Genomic DNA, 21251 nt, shown 5'->3' with positions numbered 1-21251 from the left:
TCGTATAGGTTCGGTTTGATTTGGGAAATCTTAGATCTGTGTTAGTTTGTTATAAACGAACCCAAAACAACAAATATTACTGGAATTGATTAGCATTTTATAGGTTAATTGTTAACCTAAAAGAACCCGTAACTTATATGCCTAAATCGCACCCCTTAAACATCGATGTTAGGCCGATTTGATGGTTGGGGTTTGTAGGCGCTGGTCAGACGATTCCGTTGATACCAAAATCGTGATATTTGGTTAAGAAACGAAGGTTTAATTGCAGATCTAAGATCTGTTGACTATTTGCTGTTCTTGACGATTTTGACTTTGACCCTTGAGTCAAAGTCTGGATAAGAACTATGGGTGGTTCGTTATGGGTGATTCTTTAGCTAGTTCGTTATGGGAGCTTAGCGAATCAGAGGGTGATTCGTTAGCTAGTTCGTTATGGGAGCTTAGCGAATCAGAGGGTGATTCGTTAGCTAGTTCGTTATGGGAGCTTAGCGAATCAGAGGGTGATTCGTTAGCTAGTTCGTTATGGGAGCTTAGCGAATCAGAGGATGATTCTTTACCCAATTCGTTAAGGGCAAAGTAATGAACTAGGAGTTTAATATAAAGACAGAATGGTCCCAGGACTTAGAAAAGAATTATATAATTACATAACAGCCCTTGGAGTTTGGCAATTTATGAAAGATACCTTTAAAGGTTAATGAGTAACGATTAACTAACCAGGTAATGATTTAATGAAGTAAAACGGCTTAGACGTGTAAGACTAATTAAGTAGCAATGAGATGACTAGAGCGGTACTTAATACTGTAATTATTAAACAGTTAGACGCGCACAGCTCGAGAAGGAGTAACCGTTAGCGGAAGAAGTAACCGAGTTCAGGTGAGTTTCTAGCCCCATTCCTCGTTATGTTTTCGGGGCTGTGTGCATACTCGATGTGTTTGTTAATACATTTATCCTAAGTGATAAGTGTATGCCATATGTGATATATGTGATAGATATGAATGATTGCTTGTCGGTATGCGAACGATCTTCGGATATTACGCGTACTGTCAGGTTATAAATAAAGATATAAATATTATATATGGATGATATATGATTGTTATGAACGAATGCTTGTCGGGGCGTGAACGATCTTCGGATATTGCACGTGCCGACAAGGAGTATGATTGTTAATAGAATGATGTGAATAACGCCTAGAGTGTTCTTATGCTATAAACTGTATATGTGAAGAATGTGTATGCAGGTACAGGAACAGTATGGTAGTTCTTCGTCCGACGTAGCGAGTTAGGATGGCAAATCCCTCTAACGCCCGTTAGACATGGACTTGGCAGGTGATGGCGTAGTTAAGGACTGTGGGCCTTATACGTGATATAGATGATAGATGTAAACGTAGATAGGGACAGTGGGCCTTATACGTGTTATAGGTATAGACGTCAACGTAGATAAGGACTGCGGACCTTATACGTATTGTAGATAGGCGTCAGCACAGGAAAGGACTGTGGACCTTATACGTGCTATATTTGTGTTGTGGCAGCATAGGAAAGGACTGTGGACCTTACACGTGCTGTATTTGTGTTGTGGTAGCATAGGGGAGGACTGCGGACTTCGTACGTGCTATGGTTAGGTTGCAACATAGGGAAGGACTGAGGACCTTGTACGTGTTGTTAATATAGGATGGTATAGGGAAGGACTGCGGACCTTGTACGTACCATAATCGGTGAACATAGGTAAGGACTGCGGACCTTTTACATGTTCACGACCTTGAGTACAGGTATAGATGGCGGACTATGAACGTACTCTCGTTAGACTGGGGTTAGTGATTGTAGATATGTATGGTAGTAAGAATGTATGTAGAACAGAAGGGTAACTAGTTAAGTATGAGTATGTATCTTCGGATACGTAAGTATGTATGATATGTGTATGTAATGTATGATTACCAGATTAACTAGAACTCACTCAGCGTAGCTGACTTTTAGTATGCACGCAGGTGATCAGATTGAAGAGTTAGCATGAGGATGGCACGTGGCATGGACTGAACAACTGGCATCTGAAGATGAAAGAAATGATGTTTTAAAAGTAATGTTTTATGTTGGTTTTAAGGAAAAGATTAAATGTTTTGTAATAAACGGTTAAGTTTTATATTCCGCAAAAGTTTTATTAACTCTGATTTGTAAGAACTGTGTTTATGAGTAAATCCGACGCTAAAGTAGGGCTACTGGGAACGGGGCCTTACAGATTGCTTGACTGGTTAAACAACTTATGTTAAAACTCATTTTAACAAAATGAATTTGGGTTAAATTGTATCATTTCAAAAAGTTTAAATTGTTTTCATGAAGGTGGTGATTTTATTTATATATATAAAAGCACAAATAAATGCCAATGTAACATTTGTTTTATTTATTTATTTTTGTCACAAAATTTTCTAGATGTTTACATTAGCCTCACCAAAGTTTCATTGTTATAATTTGTGCTCTCTTCATCATTGTTATATACCATTCAAACTTTTCATGGTTTAATTTAGGTTTATTGGATTTTAATAAACCATATTGACTGGTATTGGCCTATAATAACCCTTATTTATTTTATCACTATTTACGGTCCCAAATTTTAAAAAATTGCCCCCCAATGGTCCTCCGTTAAAAATGACTTAACGACGTTATACGTTTTCCCGAATTTCAAAATTATTTTTTAGAGCTTTTGATCGGAAGGAGGTTACGAGTCAATTGATGTAAAATTGATCTCAAAAAGGTGATCCAAAACGACTTGATTTTTGTTAATTAAAGTTTAAACACCCGAATTAAAGCACTGTATCATCATTTTGGAGGACCCTTTCAAACTAAGTTTTACAACAATAAACCTGTATTATTATTCTGATCGAAAGCCCTAAAACATGAGTTTGGAATTTGAGTATGATGAGTTATTTAATTTAATATGACTTTAAGGCATGAATTTAAATACATACGAAGTTGAGAGTTAAAAATTGTAAACCCTCCATTAAGAGCAAATAGAAAATAAGTATGAATTATGTATTATCCTATTATCCATTTTTTAAATACTAAAAACATGGCACTTTTTGTATCATATCCTTTGTTTGATCCATATGATCAGAAACTCATGGTTGTTCGTTAGCTTGTTTAAAGGTGAATCTTGTGGTTGCTCGTTAGCTTGTTTAATAATCTGCATGTGAATAGCTGTCACACCCTCAAAATCCACTAACGGAGTTTTACCGTCAGAGGGTGTGAACTAACAGGATCGGAATCATTAGTTATAATCAAACCATAAGTAAAGTTTTCAAACCACGAAACATTTGAGTGTAAATAAGTGCGGAAGCGTAAATTCATAAACCAAGTGTTGCGTCACGCAGGAAAACTTAAAACCCAATTAATGACAGTTTAAAAACAAGTTTGCAAAAACGATAGTCTTCAATGTAATGCATGTTCCTATACCGCGCGCCCGCCTCGGCTACCTGAGAATAACATACTAAAAGTATCAACACGGGGTTGGTGAGTTCACAAGTTTATATAAATAAAGCGTTTGCGTTTGCGTTACCAGATAATGTTAAATCAATTATATATCTATTGGTAGCTAGCCTATAAAACAAGTATTACTAAGTGTTCGACACCGAAGCTGACTGTTTATCAATTGCCTTGCCACCATGTCTACCACGACCATGGAAAATGTGTTAGCCAAGATTACACCCACTCGACCTCCAGTCGAGTTTAGCGTTGGGTGGGGTTTGTCAAACCCAGTAGTACTACTCAACAGTGACTCGCTATTATCCAAATATTAAACGGTTCGATGTTATGAAGGACTTTAGTTGGTTCGTTTGCCACTTGGCCTTTACAAGTGATATATAACTAATAACAAAATCTAAAGCGTTTTGGAGTATGTTATCTCCCCCAAGTAAAAAGCGTTTAAAAGAGTAAAAGGGAAACGTGAAACTCACTGTTTGCGAAGAATTCAAAAACAAGTCAACCAAGAGATGCGCGTCACAGAAAATCCTCACTAGCGTTCTAAAACAAGAATGAGATTTTCTAAGTGTTGGAACTATTATTGAGTCTCTAGACTCGGCACATAATACCTATGCATGAGATACGTTTCGTGTTTCGTTTGTGAATTGTGTGTGACTCAACAAACACATTACTGATACGTTACATGTGTGAACAACTACTTACGTGTCAAGTATTAATATTGTATATTACTAGTAATTATTCCCCACAAGGGCAATTTAGTTAAAATCATGGCAATTATCTAACAACAAGTACGTTTCATGTATTTTCGCATAATTCAGCAGCTAGTTTTATCAAGACAGATTTCTACTTGAAAGATTACTCTATTCAACAGATCACAACATATCGATTAATTCACCAAATATCGTCACAAAGGCACACATGAGTTAGGTTTCCAGAACTATTTTTATTAAATTTATATTCCACATAGTTTACTCACAAAGACCAAAACATTACAGTAAACTCACAGCAGTCAAAATCATGCGCAACAGAATGATATTTGTTATTCCCGTTAAATGGTAATTTCAATTAATACAAAACCAATTGGGTTAGGTTCTTAACTCAACATGTTAACTCCCAGAAGTGGAACCAACCCATTTGGTCTTGTAGTTTATGAGATATGATAATTACAAAATAGTCTAACAGCAGACCTCACAATTCAGACTTGCACTTCAGTTTTGTAAAATAATAAAAGTTAACTTTTACACGTCCAAAAATTAAAAACATGGACTTTATAGAAACTAGACTCAACCTAGTACACTGTAGTGTTAATAATTTCTACCAATTACCACATTAACATTAAGTTACAGTCGTCTAAACATAAACTTAACAATCTGTCTAGTACCAGTTTACATCAAAACTCAACATAACAATAATCTATGAACCATAATCCATGCATATAACACTCTAGACATAATATTTACCAACCATGCATATCAATCTCACATTACATACATAGTTAGGGTTTTTCTTGAAAGTTTAAATCAAAGAACAAGTGATTAACAAACAACAATAACACAACTAGTTATCAATTCACTAGCTAATCATCATCAAGCATATAATCAAACTCTAACTCATCTTAATCATCAATTTCGTGACTTAGGGTTTTGGATTAACCCATTCAAAATCAAAATTAAACATATAGAATGCATACAGTAGTAGTTAATACCTTCCTAGCACCTTAATTCTTCAACCAAACTTGAAAAATCCTTGTGTGTATGTGTGTGTAGTGTGACCGCAGCCAAGGGAGAAGGGGAGGGGGGCCGATCGGGTTTGAGAGGGAGGGAAAAGGTTAGGGTTTTTGTTATTAATTAATAATAATTATATTACACAATGGCCCCTCAACTTTTAGTTATTACCTTTCTAGCATAAAGTAGCTTTTTGCATCTTGAGTTAATGTTCTACACAATATTATCATATAACACATAAGCCTAACACATAATTATCAAATAATTATTGTTTTGATGTTTCTCGTTTATTCACCAATGGTTTGCGTCAACTCGTTTGCGTTTCGTTGCAATCCCGAAAGACTACATGTGTAGTGATTGTCAAGCGTCATTTAAAACCCTAGTTTAAATGTAATGAGATGTGCGTTATAGATCAAGTGATCTTAAGTTTGAATTGACGGAGTTTGAATTAACGGAGTTAACCTGAAATTGACGAGTGTCACATCATTCCCATGTTCAAAGAATTTTCGTCCCGAAAATTTTAGTCAAGTCGCGATGGGTGTCTGAAAAAGCAAGAAAAATTTTCAGTTTGTCATATTATCCCCTAGTAGAAAGAAATTTCATCCCGAAATTTAATTCATACCTCCGGTAATTTCTGACGGTTTGACGGCTTTCGCGGTTTTCGGTGTTTGGTCAACCCTTCAAAAAGGCGAGGATACTTTTTCATCATTTGGTCCTCGCGTTCCCACGTGAACTCCGGTCCACGTCTCGAGTTCCAACGAACCTTAACGATTGGAATTTTGCTGTGCTTGAGTGTTTTGGTTTCCCAATCCAAAACTTCGACTGGTTCTTCTATGAAGCGTAGCTATTCATCAACCTGCAACTCGTCCAAAGGAACTGCTTGGGTTTCATCGGAAAGGCATTTCATCAAATTGGATACATGGAATACATTGTGTACGCTACTGAGTTCCGTTGGTAGATCCAGTCGGTACGCCACCGGACCAATGCGTTCAGTTATCCGGTAGGGGCCAACGTATCGTGGATTGAGTTTGTTTCGCTTTCCTAAGCGAACCACACCTTTCCAAGGTGAGACTTTGAGTAATACTTGGTCGTTCATTTGAAATTCAAGAGGCTTTCGGCGCTTGTCGGCGTAACTCTTTTGGCGATCTCGTGCTGCTGCCATACGGTTGCGGATTTGAACAATCTTTACAGAGGTTTCAAGTACTAATTATGGACCGGTGATTTGGCTATCACCCACCTCAGCCCAGCAAAGAGGTGATCGACACTTCCGTCCGTACAACGCTTCAAACGGCGCTGCTTTAATGCTTGCGTGATAACTATTATTATACGAAAACTCTACCAAAGGTAAGTGAGGTTCCCAATTTTTTCCGAAATCCAACACGCATGCACGCAACATGTCTTCCAAGGTCTGAATGGTGCGCTCACTTTGCCCATCCGTCTGAGGATGGTATGCTGTGCTCATATCAAGGCGGGTGCCTAGTGCACTCTGTAGTGACTTCCAAAAGTGCGAAGTGAAACGGGAATCTCGATCAGATATGATTGAGACAGGCACTCCATGTCTAGACACTACTTCTTTCATATAGATGCGAGTCAGTCTTTCCATTTTGTCCGATTCCTTGATTGCTAAGAAGTGTGCAGACTTAGTCAACCGGTCAACGATCACCCATATGGTATCGCATCCCGTCGGTGTTTTGGGTAATCCCGTGATGAAATCCATGGAAATGTGTTCCCATTTCTACGTTGGAAGTTCCGGTTGCTGTAGCAGACCACATGGTTTCTGATATTCTATTTTGACTCTTGCACAAGTCAAGCATTTGCTCACGTAGGTGGCAATGTTGGCTTTCATGTTTGGCCACCAGTAAAGTGCCTTTAGGTAATGGTACATTTTATCTGAGCCAGGGTGGATGGAATATCGGGACTTGTGTGCTTCGTCCATCACTAGAGTTCTCAACTCTCCGTATCGAGGGACCCAAATCCGGTTTTTGAAATATCGGACCCCGTCCGATTTGGTTTCAAGTTGCTTGTTCATGCCCCGCATAAGTTCTGATGGGAGATTATCGTCTTTCAAGGCTTCGAGTTGCGCATCGCGAATCTGATCGGGTAAGTTGGCATGAATCGTGAGTTGTAATGCTCGCACTCGTCTAGGTCTATCGGTTTCTTTCCTACTGAGAGCTTCGGCCACTACATTGGCCTTGCCAGGGTGGTACTTGATGGCACAATCATAATCCTTAAGCAGCTCGACCCAACGACGCTGTCGCATGTTCAGCTCCTTCTGATCGTAGATATGTTGGAGACTCTTGTGGTCGGTGTAAATGGTAAACTTGGTACCGTACAACTAATGCCTCCATATCTTAAGAGCAAACACCACAGCTCTGAGTTCCAAGTCATGGGTCGTGTAGTTCTTCTCGTGAATCCGTAGTTGTCGAGAGGCATAGGCTATAACTTTCTCGAGTTGCATCAACACGCAACCGAGACCTTGTATCGATGCATCACAGTGCACTTCCAAGTTTTCCGTTCCCTCGGGGAGGGCTAGGATAGGGGCGCTACAGAGTTTGGTTTTCAGCAGTTGGAAGGCAGATTCCTGCGCGTCACCCCAATTGTACTTAGTACCCTTGTGAGTCAAAGCGGTGAGGGGTTGAGCAATCTTTGAAAATTCCTCGATGAAACGTCGGTAGTAGCCAGCCAGTCCTAGGAATTGTCGCACCTCAGTCGGAGTCTTAGGTGCTTCCCAATTTTTGATGGCCTCTACCTTGCCTGGATCGACATGGATAACATTCTCATTGATCACATGTCCTAAGAAGTGAACCTCGCGAAGCCAAAATTCACATTTCGAGAGTTTAGCGTACAGTTGTTCCTTCTTTAGCAATTCCAGGATTAACCTCAGGTGTTCTTCGTGGTCGGTCTTGTTCTTGGAGTAGACGAGGATATCATCAATAAAAACAATCACAAACTTGTCGAGGTACGCCTTGCATACTCGGTTCATGAGATCCATAAATACGGCTGGTGTGTTGGTTAAGCCAAAAGGCATAACCGAAAACTCGTAGTGACCGTACCGAGTTCTGAATGTTGTCTTTGAAATGTCTTCTTCGCGCACTCTTAATTGATGGTAACCAGATCTCAAATCGATCTTCGAGTAGTAACTCGATCCTTGCAGCTGGTCGAACAGATCATCAATTCGGGGTAAGGGATAACGGTTCTTGATCGTCACTTTGTTCATCTCGGTAGTCGATGCACATGCGGAAAGTCCCGTCCTTCTTTCGGACAAATAAGACAGGGGCTCCCCATGGTGATGAGCTAGGTCGGATAAAACCCTTATCCAACAAATCTTGCAATTAGGTGGACAACTCCTGAAGCTCTGCCGATTGCGAGCCGATACGGGGCTCGTGCTATGGGTGCTGCACCGGGGGTCAATTCGATTTGGAACTCGACTTATCGAATAGGTGGGAGTCCAAGAAAATCCTCCGGAAAGACTTCCGGAAAATCTCGCACAATCGGTATGTCTTCAATTCGCTTCTCCTCCGCGGGTTTCTCGACAATATGGGCTAAAATTGCTGGATGACCCTTTCGTAGATATTTCTGCGCCTTCATGAGGGTGATAACACGTGTAGTCATGCTGCTCTTCTCGCCCTGGATCGAAATGATCTCGCCGGAAGGGGTAGTGATGTGGACTATCTTGTCGTGACATATAATCTCCGCTCGGTTCTCTGATAGCCAGTCCATGCCGACAACGACATCGAAACTACCAAGTGTAAAAGGTAGGAGGTCGATATCAAAAGTATGACCCGACAGTTTCAACTTACATCCCGCAAGTACATGAGCTGTTTCTATAGACTTACCGTCAGCTAATTCAACAGGAAACTTAGCATCTAACGGGGTTGGAGTTAAGTCTAAGAGTTTACTAAAGGCTTTCGATACAAAACTCCTATCAGCTCCAGTGTCAAACAAAACAGAAGCAAAACAGTCGTTCACAGGAAACTTACCGGTAACCACATTCGGATCGCTGCGGGCCTGGCCCGAACCAATGACAAAAGCTCTACCTTTACCACTACTTCCACCACTGTTGCTGCCTCCATTGTTCTCATTTTGCTTTAGTTTTGGGCAATCCTTCCTGAAATGACCCTCTTGACCACACTCGAAACACCCTTTAGTCGCCGTAGGCTGTTTAGGAGCACCCTTTACCGCTAGGTCTCCCCTACATTCCTTGGCCTGATGACCCATTTTTCCGCATCTCAGACACTTGATACGGTCGCATGAGCCAGCATGGTGATAGTTGCACTTGTTGCATTTCGGGTATTTCCCAGCATAGCCACTCGAACCCTGTCCGCCACCATTGTTGTTATTGTTGGAACCCTGATTATTGAAGATTCGAGTGAGTTCGGGCTTACGGTAGTATTGTTGCTGTGAGGGGTTCGATGATGAGGACCTGGTGTTGTCAAATTTCCTCTTTCCATTGCTCGGGTTGTTGTTGTTGTTGTCAGTGCTTAAGTTTTCACGGGTTTTAGAGGTTGAACCTCTAGGTGGTAACGCACCTTGTGTCACTGCCTGGTCCGTCAGTTTGTGAGCTAACCGGATCTCTTGTTGAATTGTAGCCGGTTTGGAAGACGTCACCATACCCTGAATTTGTGGTACGAGCCCATCGATATACATCTCGATTCTCTTACTCAGCGGGTCTACCATCCGTGGACACATCACTGCTAGCTCGTGGGAACGGGTGGTGTAGGCTTCAATCTCGGAACCCACCATTTTCAACGACCAAAACTCAGATTCCAACTTCGCGATTTCCTCTCTAGGACAATACTCTTCCCGCATCATATTCTTGAACTCTTCCCAGTTCACAGCGTTCGACAATTCCAACCCAAGAATTTGCACATTGGAGTTCCACCAAGTGAGAGCAGAATCTTCCAGTGTTCCAGCAGCAAATATGACCCTACTGGCGGGTGGACATTTGCACATCTCGAAAGCTGATTCTTCCTTCTCAGCCCAACGCAGGAAACCTATGGCTCCCTCAGTGCCCTTAAACGAATTGGGCTTGCAATCCAGGTAGTTCTTGAAAGTACAGGCTCCAGCTGGACCTCCGGCTTGATTCTGAACATGTGCGGCTAGAGCTGCCGCCACATGGTCATTCAGTAGAGTTTGGATTTCTGCTGCGGTCATGTTGAGATAGAGCTACCGCGACCACGTCCAGCATTTATTCCAGACATCTCCCTTACATCTAGGTGTTATCATTCTTAGATGTCATCGTCTGAGGACACCTCTGAGTGTGCCTCCTCCTCAGCCGGCTCTTCCTCCGGTTCCTCTTCGGGTTCCTTCTCGGGATCTTCCTCGGGTTCTTCCTCAGGTTCTTCTGCATTCGGGGCAATCTGCGACCCTAGTGTGTCGCATCAGGCTAGAGCTATCGTTGCAAGGGCTCTTGCACTAAAAATTTGGTCACGCAAATCTATCATCTCTGCTTGCATTTTGTTCATTATCTCCATTTGCTGAACATGAGCATCCTGAACTTCCTTCATGGCTTCAGTCAGGCGGGAAATTTCCTCCCTAGCCTCGGTTCCATCTCTTATCAATCCGGGAACGTTCGCTCTCGCCGAGCGCATAAAACCCGCGTCACGCTCTAAACAGGAAACAACAGCTGCGAGAACTCGCTCTATTGGTTCGGTTATGGGTGGTAGGGTGTTGGGATATGCAGGGCGGCTCGGGTGAGGTATTGGGGGAACTTGTTCACGATAAACCTTATGCCTGATCAGACTCGGGTACCAATCCCAGCTAACGTCGTCGTCGTACATGCCTCCAGATAGGCGATACCTCTTCGGTGCAGGGGCTTATAGTTCCGGGGCTACTCGGGGTGGCGACGAGGTAGGTAGCTGCGGTTCCTTTCCATGGGCATGAGTCACCTGGTCGGATGATGATGATGGTGGCGTCGACATCCCTACAGGTAAGTCATGTACGCGCGCGCATGAGTGAATGAGGTAAAGAGATAAGGATAACGAATGAGTAAATATAATATATGCAGTGCGTATAATTATAACTAATGGGTCGTTGCGGTTATAGTCTAGTATGCATGCAATTCTAGTTCGCTATAACCAATGGCTCTGATACCAATCTGTCACACCCTCAAAATCCACTAACGGAGTTTTACCGTCAGAGGGTGTAAACTAACAGGATCGGAATCATTAGTTATAATCAAACCATAAGTAAAGTTTTCAAACCACGAAACATTTGAGTGTAAATAAGTGCGGAAGCGTAAATTCATAAACCAAGTGTTTCGTCACACAGGACGACTTAAAACCCAATTAATGACAGTTTAAAAACAAGTTTGCAAAAACGATAGACTTCAATGTAATGCATGTTCCTATACCGCGTGCCCGCCTCGGCTACCTGAGAATAACATACTAAAAGGGTCAACACGGGGTTGGTGAGTTCACAAGTTTATATAAATAAAGCGTTTGCGTTTGCGTTACCAGATAATGTTAAATCAATTATATATCTATTGGTAGCTAGCCTATAAAACAAGTATTACTAAGTGTTCGACACCGAAGCTGACTGTTTATCAATTGCCTTGCCACCATGTCTACCACGACCATGGAAAATGTGTTAGCCAAGATTACACCCACTCGACCTCCAGTCGAGTTTAGTGTTGGGTGGGGTTTGTCAAATCCAGTAGTACTACTCAACAGTGACTCGCTATTATCCAAATATTAAACGGTTCGATGTTATGAAGGACTTTAGTTGGTTCGTTTGCCACTTAGCCTTTACAAGTGATATATAACTAATAACAAAATCTAAAGCGTTTTGGAGTATGTTATCTCCCCCAAATAAAAAGCGTTTAAAAGAGTAAAAGGGGAACGTGAAACTCACTGTTTGCGAAGAATTCAAAAACAAGTCAACCAAGAGATGCGCGTCACAGAAAATCCTCACTAGCGTTCTAAAACAAGAATGAGATTTTCTAAGTGTTGGAACTATTATTGAGTCTCTAGACTCGGCACATAATACCTATGCATGAGATACGTTTCGTGTTTCGTTTGTGAATTGTGTGTGACTCAACAAACACATTGGTGATACGTTACATGTGTGAACAACTACATACGTGTCAAGTATTAATATTGTATATTACTAGCAATTATTCCCCACAAGGGCAATTTAGTCAAAATCATGGCAATTATCTAACAACAAGTACGTTTCATGTATTTTCGCATAATTCAGCAGCTAGTTTTATCAAGACAGATTTCTACTTGAAAGATTACTCTATTCAACAGATCACAACATATCGATTAATTCACCAAAAATCATCACAAAAGCACACATGAGTTATGTTTCCAGAAATATTTTTATTGTATTTTTATTCCACATAGTTTACTCACAAAGACCAAAACATTACAGTAAACTCAGAGCAGTCAAAATCATGCGCAACAGAATGATATTTGTTTTTCCCGTTAAATGGTAATTCCATTTAATGCAAGACCAATTGGGTTAGGTTCATAAATCAACATGTTAACTCCCAGAAGTGGAACCAACCCATTTGGTCTTGTAGTTTATGAGATATGATAATTACAAAACAGCCTAACAGCAGACCTCACAATTCAGACTTGCACTTCAGTTTTGTAAAATAATAAAAGTTAACTTTTACACTTCCAAAAATTACAAACTTGGACTTTATAGAAACTAGACTCAACCTAGTACACTGTAGTATTAATAATTTCTACCAATTACCAAATTAACATTAAGTTACAGTCGTCTAAACTTAAACTTAACAATCTGTCCAGTACCAGTTTACATCAAAACTCAACATAACAATAATCTATGAACCATAATCCATGCATATAACACTCTAGACATAATATTTACCAACCATGCATATCAATCTCACATTACACACATAGTTAGGGTTTTTCTTGAAAGTTTAAATCAAAGAACAAGTGATTAACAAACAACAATAACACAACTAGTTATCAATTCACTAGCTAATCATCATCAAGCATATAATCAAACCCTAACTCATCTTAATCATTAATTTCGTGACTTAGGGTTTTGGATTAACCCATTCAAAATCAAAATTAAACATATAGAATGCATAGAGTAGTTGTTAATACCTTCCTAGCACCTTAATTCTTCAACCAAACTTGAAAAATCCTTGTGTGTATGTGTGTGTAGTGTGACGGCAACCAAGGGAGAAGGGGAGGGGGGGCGATCGGGTTTGAGAGGGAGGGAGGAGGTTAGGGTTTTTGTTATTAATTAATAATAATTATATTACACAATGGCCCCTCAACTTTTAGTTATTACCTTTCTAGCATAAAGTAGCTTTTTGCATCTTGAGTTAATGTTCTACACAATATTATCAAATAACACATAAGCCTAACACATAATTATCAAATAATTATTGTTTTGATGTTTGTCGTTTATTCACCAATGGTTTGCGTCAACTCGTTTGCGTTTCGGTGCAATCCCGAAAGACTACATGTGTAGTGATTGTCAAGCGTCATTTAAAACCCTAGTTTAAATGTAATGAGATGTGCGTTATAGATCAAGTGATCTTAAGTTTGAATTGACGGAGTTTGAATTAACGGAGTTAACCTGAAATTGACGAGTGTCACAATAGCTTACAATATTATTAGAAGTTAAAAGTGAAGCAAGTCTACCTAAAACATATTGCATATTTATAGCATTTTGTGCAACATTATTCTTTTTGTTTCGATGATTGATATTATAAACTTCGAGCATGTTACCTTGTCATCTACATGTTGCGCAGCATTGTTCGCACATATTTAACTTCAAAGCTCAAATGTTTCAAATACCTATAACATATGTATATTATGAATTGGTTATGTAAGACAATACAAACTAAATACCAAGAATTAAGGGTGTGCATGATTTACTTTTATTCATTTTTTTGCTAAAATCGAACAAAATATCGATACTTCGGGTTTTTGAATTTTTGAAAACCATTCGAGATTGGTTTTTCGATTCAAAAATTTTGGGCCACAAAAAAGAAAGTTGGCCTAGATCATTTTGTTAATTGATAACTAATTGATTATTGTACATTTATGCCAAAGTATTCGTGCTACATATTTGTAATATAATTCTTTTAAATTACTTAAAATAAAAAATAACAACTAAAAATTGAAATCATCTGTTGCCATTAATGGTGACATTTACTTAACATTATTGGTACCGAAAATATTTCCTGCAATTTTCTGGAAGAATTTATGCAAGCCGTTTATGGAGGCCGGGAAAAACAGTTCATCTTTTGAACCAAATTGAACAGTTGCATTACATCTATGTACAAATGATTGACCTACATTCACCTGTTTAAGGGAAAAACAAATTTACTGTATGTGTAACAAAAAAAATGGTGTTTCTCTTGGTAGTGACAAATTCCAAGTTGGTTGACTTTTTGACAAATAAAATTACAAAACATTAGTTGAAGCATTATTTGGTTATTTTTTATTTTTTGGACAAAAAGTGTCAAATAACTTGTTTTCCAAATTTTTTTAATGTTATAATGTTGGGGTAAATGTAATCAGTTTGTTTACGGGTCACGGAGCGACATCTTATCGGGTCACATAGGTCAGGTGGGTCAACCTCATTTCGAGTCATCGGTGGATAAATATGCTATCACCAATTAAAGGAAAAAATGTCTTGTCCTAATATGTTACTAAAAACTTATATATATTTAAATAAAACCGTACTCAAATGCTCATGATTTGCTACAAGATTTGTATTTTAAACAAACAACGTTGTTTTGTCTAAAACTAAAATGAAATTAAAAGTTTTCCCTTTTAAAAGTAAAAAATGATGGAAAGTAACATATACTTTGTTAAATCCAAGGTAAACAAAATCTACTCAGGATTTGGAAGGAGTAATATACAAACTTTGAAAAGAAAAACTATTCTCTTATATTCAAATCATTGTGTTTTTATTTTATTTGTTTATTACAAAGAAGAAGTTTTAATATAACCTTTTAACAATCTTAGAATTTTCAGTAGTGCTCGTGTTTAAAATATATGATAAATAATTAACCAATTACTTTGACCAAATCTTACTTTAGAATTTTATATTTGTCTTACACTGATTTCGTTTATTTTCAAATATTAGTTTTTCAATAAAATTTGATAGTTTCGTATCTAAATTCATGCTCTCCTACATTTTTAGAGTAAATTGAAAATTTCGTACTTATTCATTAAGCAGATTTCAGGCTCTATTATTTAGCTAACGTATTTATATTTTATTTTTTAATCAATTTTTGTCCTTATGCCCAGTAACAGATCCATAAATTTGTTCATGAGGGTGCACTATTTTTATATGCTCCAATTTCATGGAATCGAATATAAAAAAGTTGGGTCGGTTTTGATGGTTCGTTTTGGTAAGGTTCATCACATAATAAAATTACGAATGCATCCAATTTGATTATGAATTTTTTTAACCAACAAATCCTTCAAAAACCTAAATAACGTTTGAATATTTTAAACTTGGACTAAGCTAACAAATAGAACCATTATGTTAAAAAAAAACATCATAGTTTAAACAAAACCTAGTAAATATTAAAACCCACAACTAATTAGAAAAGTGTTTCTATTAACTTTGTTACCCTATATATATAGTAGCGTCTTGTGCTTGTATTAGACATACATACATACATACATACCAATGAATAATAACCTCTCTTAACGGATCGTCAATTGAAATAGGTTTCGGTCATTTCTAATCCCTACCTCATATGTTGGTCAACTTAGACTTCTTCCACATACATGTCCTGTTAAATATTTGATGATATCCCATATACCAACCGATGACTCAGAATGAAGTTGACTATCTGACCCTGTGACCCGATAAGATGCCGATCTGTGACCCGTAAACAAACCGATTACATTTAACCCAACATTATAACATTAAGAAACTTGGAAAACAAAACCTGGGAGTTAAAAACGTGAATAGTCACCATAATAATAATAGCATATTTAAATCATAACCTTTTGTTTTTTAACTTATTTAGACTCTTTATTTATTATAGAAATCTGAATTTTATATTAATAATTATAATTACTAAAACTATATAAAATCTGACCTTGTGACCCGATAAGATGCTGATCTGTGACCCTTAAACAAACCGATTACATTTAACACAACATTATAACATTAAGAAACTTGAAAAACAAATCATGGGAGTTAAGAACGTGGATAGTCACTATAATAATAATTACATATTTAAACCATAACCTTTTGTTTATTAACTTAGATTTAGACTCTTTATTTATTATAGATATATGAATTTTATATTAATAATTACAATTAGTAAAACTATATAAAATCTGAACATATATTGTGGCTGTTATTACTCCTTATGCCCAATTCATGTTACAATTTGTATCGGTGAGATATCGGTAATTTTAAATCATGCGTAATTTATATATATATGCAATGTATTTAATAATTAGGAAGTCATCTTATATGTTAATAAATATTATTAGGAATTAAAAATGGAATTTAGCAATTAGGAATACTAAAAGGTTAAAATAAATTAAAAACTAAAAATTACATCTTTCCATCCACGTTCTCTTCAACAGTTTAACACTTGGGAATACTAAAAGGTTAATATTTTAACTTATTGTATTCTCTATTCACCCGACCATCTCTCAACAATACCTTCTTCGTCGTCATTACATCTTCTCCGACATGAAGTCCCAAACAAATTAGGGTTTCGTCCAGGTTAGTTCATTTTCTACCTCAATCGATATTGTGAAAGTTTAAATATGCATACAAGTAAAAATTGGTTTTCTATTATGTGTGTTTAATGGAGTTTTTTTTTTTGGCCTTAGGTGGTTTGAGAGACAGACAAAATAATTGTTTATATTCCTTCAAATCCACCTAAAGATGCAAACAGTTCGTTTGGTTATTGATCAACATTATATAGCCCACATTGTGATCGTGTATATTTTGTTCTATATTTGACTAATCTTTTTCTTTATTTACTTTGTTAGTTTTTCTGATAATACCGCAGCTATTATCTCTGTTCTTCAGTATTTTCATGATGGATACAACATTAATCTTCGTTATGCTTTCTGCAATTCAAGCAGGCACAGATGCAAATCCAACATATTTGGTTAAGGTATGACACTTGACCTAAGAAGTTAACTTAAAAATATTATACAAATTTTCTAAAATAAGATTTTTTTTCTTATTATGCTGCTGATTTATGCATCATGCACATGGGATGCTGATGCAGCTGTGAAAAGTTGGAATCATCCAACATTTAGCTTTGGGCTTACTATAGAATGGTATTAAATTCTTCAACCTACCATTCCATATTCTATTATTCATTAACTGTCAACCAAACATGCACTTAGAAGCACCAAATTTCATTACAATGCATAGCAAATATAAAAATCACACAAAACCGATTTATAATAAAAAGGTGAGAGAAACTTGTTAAAAAGTTTGACTCCGGTACAACTTCCTTATCCAAAAGCATATATGTGTTACTCTTTTCAAGTAGCATCAACATTATTTTTTTGTACAAAAACATCAAAACATTCCAATTTCTACACATCATTCCCCCAAATGAGAACCAACAATGATTAGTCCACCATTCTAAATCCAAATCCAGACCTTGCTTTACGTTAGTTGTGGTTGTCGTTTTGAATAGTGTATAGAGAGCATAATAAGTAGAGAAAAGAGAGTTTGTTCTTCATTGGTATGTATGCATGTATACACAAGAAGCCACTATATATAGGCTAACAAAGTTAGTAGACACATAATGACACATGAGAGTTAAGAATATGAATAGTCACCATAATAATAATAATAATAATAATAATAATAATAACATATTTAAACCATAACCTTTTGTTTTCTAAAGGATTGAAAATTAATGTCACAAAAATGAAGTTTCATGATGTTGTACCAAAAGCTTTGAGAGTTGATGTATATGTTGGCAAATTACTTTTCTTGCCCTATTATGTAATGACTATTTTGTCCTTGTCATATAATTTTGAAATTACCTCCATTGCCCATCACTCTTCCTTTATATATAATATAGATTATATGGTTCACAAGGAATGCATCGAATTCAATGCACCTGGTATATTCTAGATCATGAATATAATTGTCCATTCAATCTATTACCACATACGCTGTGTATTTGTGTAATTATGAAATAAACCTATCAAATTATATTTCCTAATCATGAAGATAATTATATTACCCTAAACCCTAACTTCTATTCTAGCTAATACCACCTTTTTAAAGTTGTTAATTTAACTCACAAGACAATTATATAATATCCATCTATTTGATTCACGCCCCGTGTATTTGTTGTACTATAGGAATGAAGACATGTAAAAGCTCTTAAAAAAATTCTTAACATGCCCATGATATATGTTTTATAATATAGTATAGATATAGTAACTATAGATATAGATAATATTGATTATATAGATATATTTGAGTATTTTTATCTTATATGAACTTAATGTGATAATGTAATTAATAATTATTATATGCACTTAATGTAGTTATTAAATTATAATTAAAAGACCATAAACCTTTTGTATCTTCTAAGGATGCAAGAGTAATATTACAAAATGTGAAGCTTAATAAACTTGTACCAAACGCTTTGAATACGAATCGAGTGATTGTCAAATTACTTTTCCTACCCAATTATGAATTGCCATTTTTGTCCTTGTCATGTAATTATGAAATTACTCAATTGTCTATCACTCTTCCTTTATATATAACTAGCATAAGTGCCCGCGCATTGCGGCGGGATCATATTAAGGTGTTGTCGATGACGTGTTTGTTGGTATATCCGTAGGACCAGTTGGATCAGTCGAACCAGAGTCAAGAACCAGATAGTATATATATTTTTTATATAATTTAGTATATAAATTAATATTGATGAATCATTAAATTGAATAATATCATAAACTTTGTTTAGAGTAAAACTAACTGAAGTATTATCCTTGACTTCCTTGATCATGAACTAACTTGATAACATTATCTACCATTGTTGGACGCATGAACGTCATACCCAAATATTTTTAGTTACATGAATCAATAATCAATTAAATATACCTTAACAGAATGATTAAGCTACATTTAATATTTTGGTTCAATATTTTCAACCAAATGATAAACCCAAGAAAATGGTTTTCATACACTTAAAAACCAACATATACCTGGACTTTTGTCATTCTCTCTTCTTTATTTTGAGCAAGCGTGACATAAAACGGTTTATTTCCATTATGAATTTCAATGTTACTTGGTTTGATAACAACTATTTTCCTATCCATACTAGTAAATTATATATTAAGTCTAATGTATAGTCAAATTATATTAATTACTTTGCACGGTTAAAATGTATATTAACATTACACATTTTAGTTTAAATGCCACTTAGCGTGTGTTCGTTTCACAGAATCCGTGGGAATTCAAAGGAATTGGAATTAAAATCCCATGACATGGCGTGTTTCTTTCGTTGGAATTGGAATCTTAATTTCATTTTGGTGTGTTCGGTTCAAAGAATTGGAATTGGAATTTAATTCCTTCAAATTCCTTTAAATACATGGATTTCAAATCCTTCCAATATGTGGAGGAATTCAAGGAAATTCATTGGAATCTTATCTCGAGTTTTTTTTTAACGAGGACAACGAATAAAACATTTTAGCCTTTTTACTTTTTTTGTTTTTAATTAATATTTTGAGTTATGAATTTTTTATTATTATTTTTGAATATTTTTAAGGGGTTTTTGATCTTAATATAAAACCCATAAAAAAATTCAAATAAAATTAAAAAAATCATAACGCAAAATATAAATAAAAAACAAAAAATCTAAATAAACTAAAATATTTTCGTTGTTATCATTGTTAAAAAAACCTTCTTGATTTCTATTCATTTGTCAAACGAACACACTATAATGTATTTGGATTTCAATTCCCCTCAATTCCAATTCCTATTGGAATGTTCATATTCCAAATCCAATTCCTTTAAATTCCAAATCCTATGCATATTCCAATTTCATTCCATTCCATTCCGTGAAATGGACGCGCCCTTAGAGTTTGAGAAGCTATTTAAGGAGTTAAATGCAACAACGAAAGACCCTATACTATTTTCATTGTTGTCCAATATTACCTATTAAATTATCTAAACTCATATAAATATAAAATTTAACAAAACCTTAAAAATAATTTAGCAACAAAGCGACAATTGTATCAAACTCAAAAACAATTCTTTACGTAATCCAACCTGCCTTATGTGACATATTGTTGTAGAGATTATTTTCAACCGGCGTGTGAAAGGCGTCGTACACCTGATGGGTTTATGCTAATACAAGTCACATTGGGTCCGCCAATTATGTTTCAAATATCAACACCCTAAACTTCAATCTATTTATCGACTTGTATTCATTTTTATATGTTATTTTACTATTATCTCAGCAGTTTCTCATGGATTAAAAGATTAATGTGTGCAAAATTAAGGAAAATTCAAATCAACGAAACAAATTAACACACTTATAAAATAACTCGTTGTGACCCGAACTAGGTTGACAACTTTTTAAATGGCCTGCTTTGACTTGAACCAAATCGATACCTTTTTAAAATAAACAATTTTGAGCTAAACCAAATCGTTGCGATTTCAAAAAGACCCGTAAAGACCCAAACCAAATCGATACGTTTTTATATTGATTTGTTTTGAGCCAACCAAATCGACATGCTTTTAAAATGACACCTTTCAAACGAAATTTAAATTGACACCCTTATAAAATGACCCGTTTTATGGTATTCGAATTATCACACTTTTAAAATGACTTTCTTAAACTGGTCGTGTTACGTGGCAGGGATACTAATTGTTTTGTGTAGGCTATCCTTCGTTTGCAGTCGACGTTCTGGCAAAGTATGTCCGTCGACATTTGAATGTTTCGATCTGGTTTGATTCATGGTCTCATCTTATAATACCTAAGGAGCTAATGAAACTGTCTCAATTCCCCGACAGTCGCACCAAAAAATCGACTTCCGTTTATTATTATTATTATTATTATTATTATTATTATTATTATTATTATTATTATTATTATTAT

This window comes from Bidens hawaiensis, unplaced genomic scaffold (assembly GCF_021521415.1).
Source record: "Bidens hawaiensis isolate Kalapana, Puna unplaced genomic scaffold, B.hawaiensis_p1.1 tig00013116_1, whole genome shotgun sequence".
Classification (NCBI taxonomy): Eukaryota; Viridiplantae; Streptophyta; class Magnoliopsida; order Asterales; family Asteraceae; genus Bidens; species Bidens hawaiensis.
The sequence above is the reverse complement of the archived record's forward strand: the minus strand, read 5'-3'. Positions refer to the sequence as shown.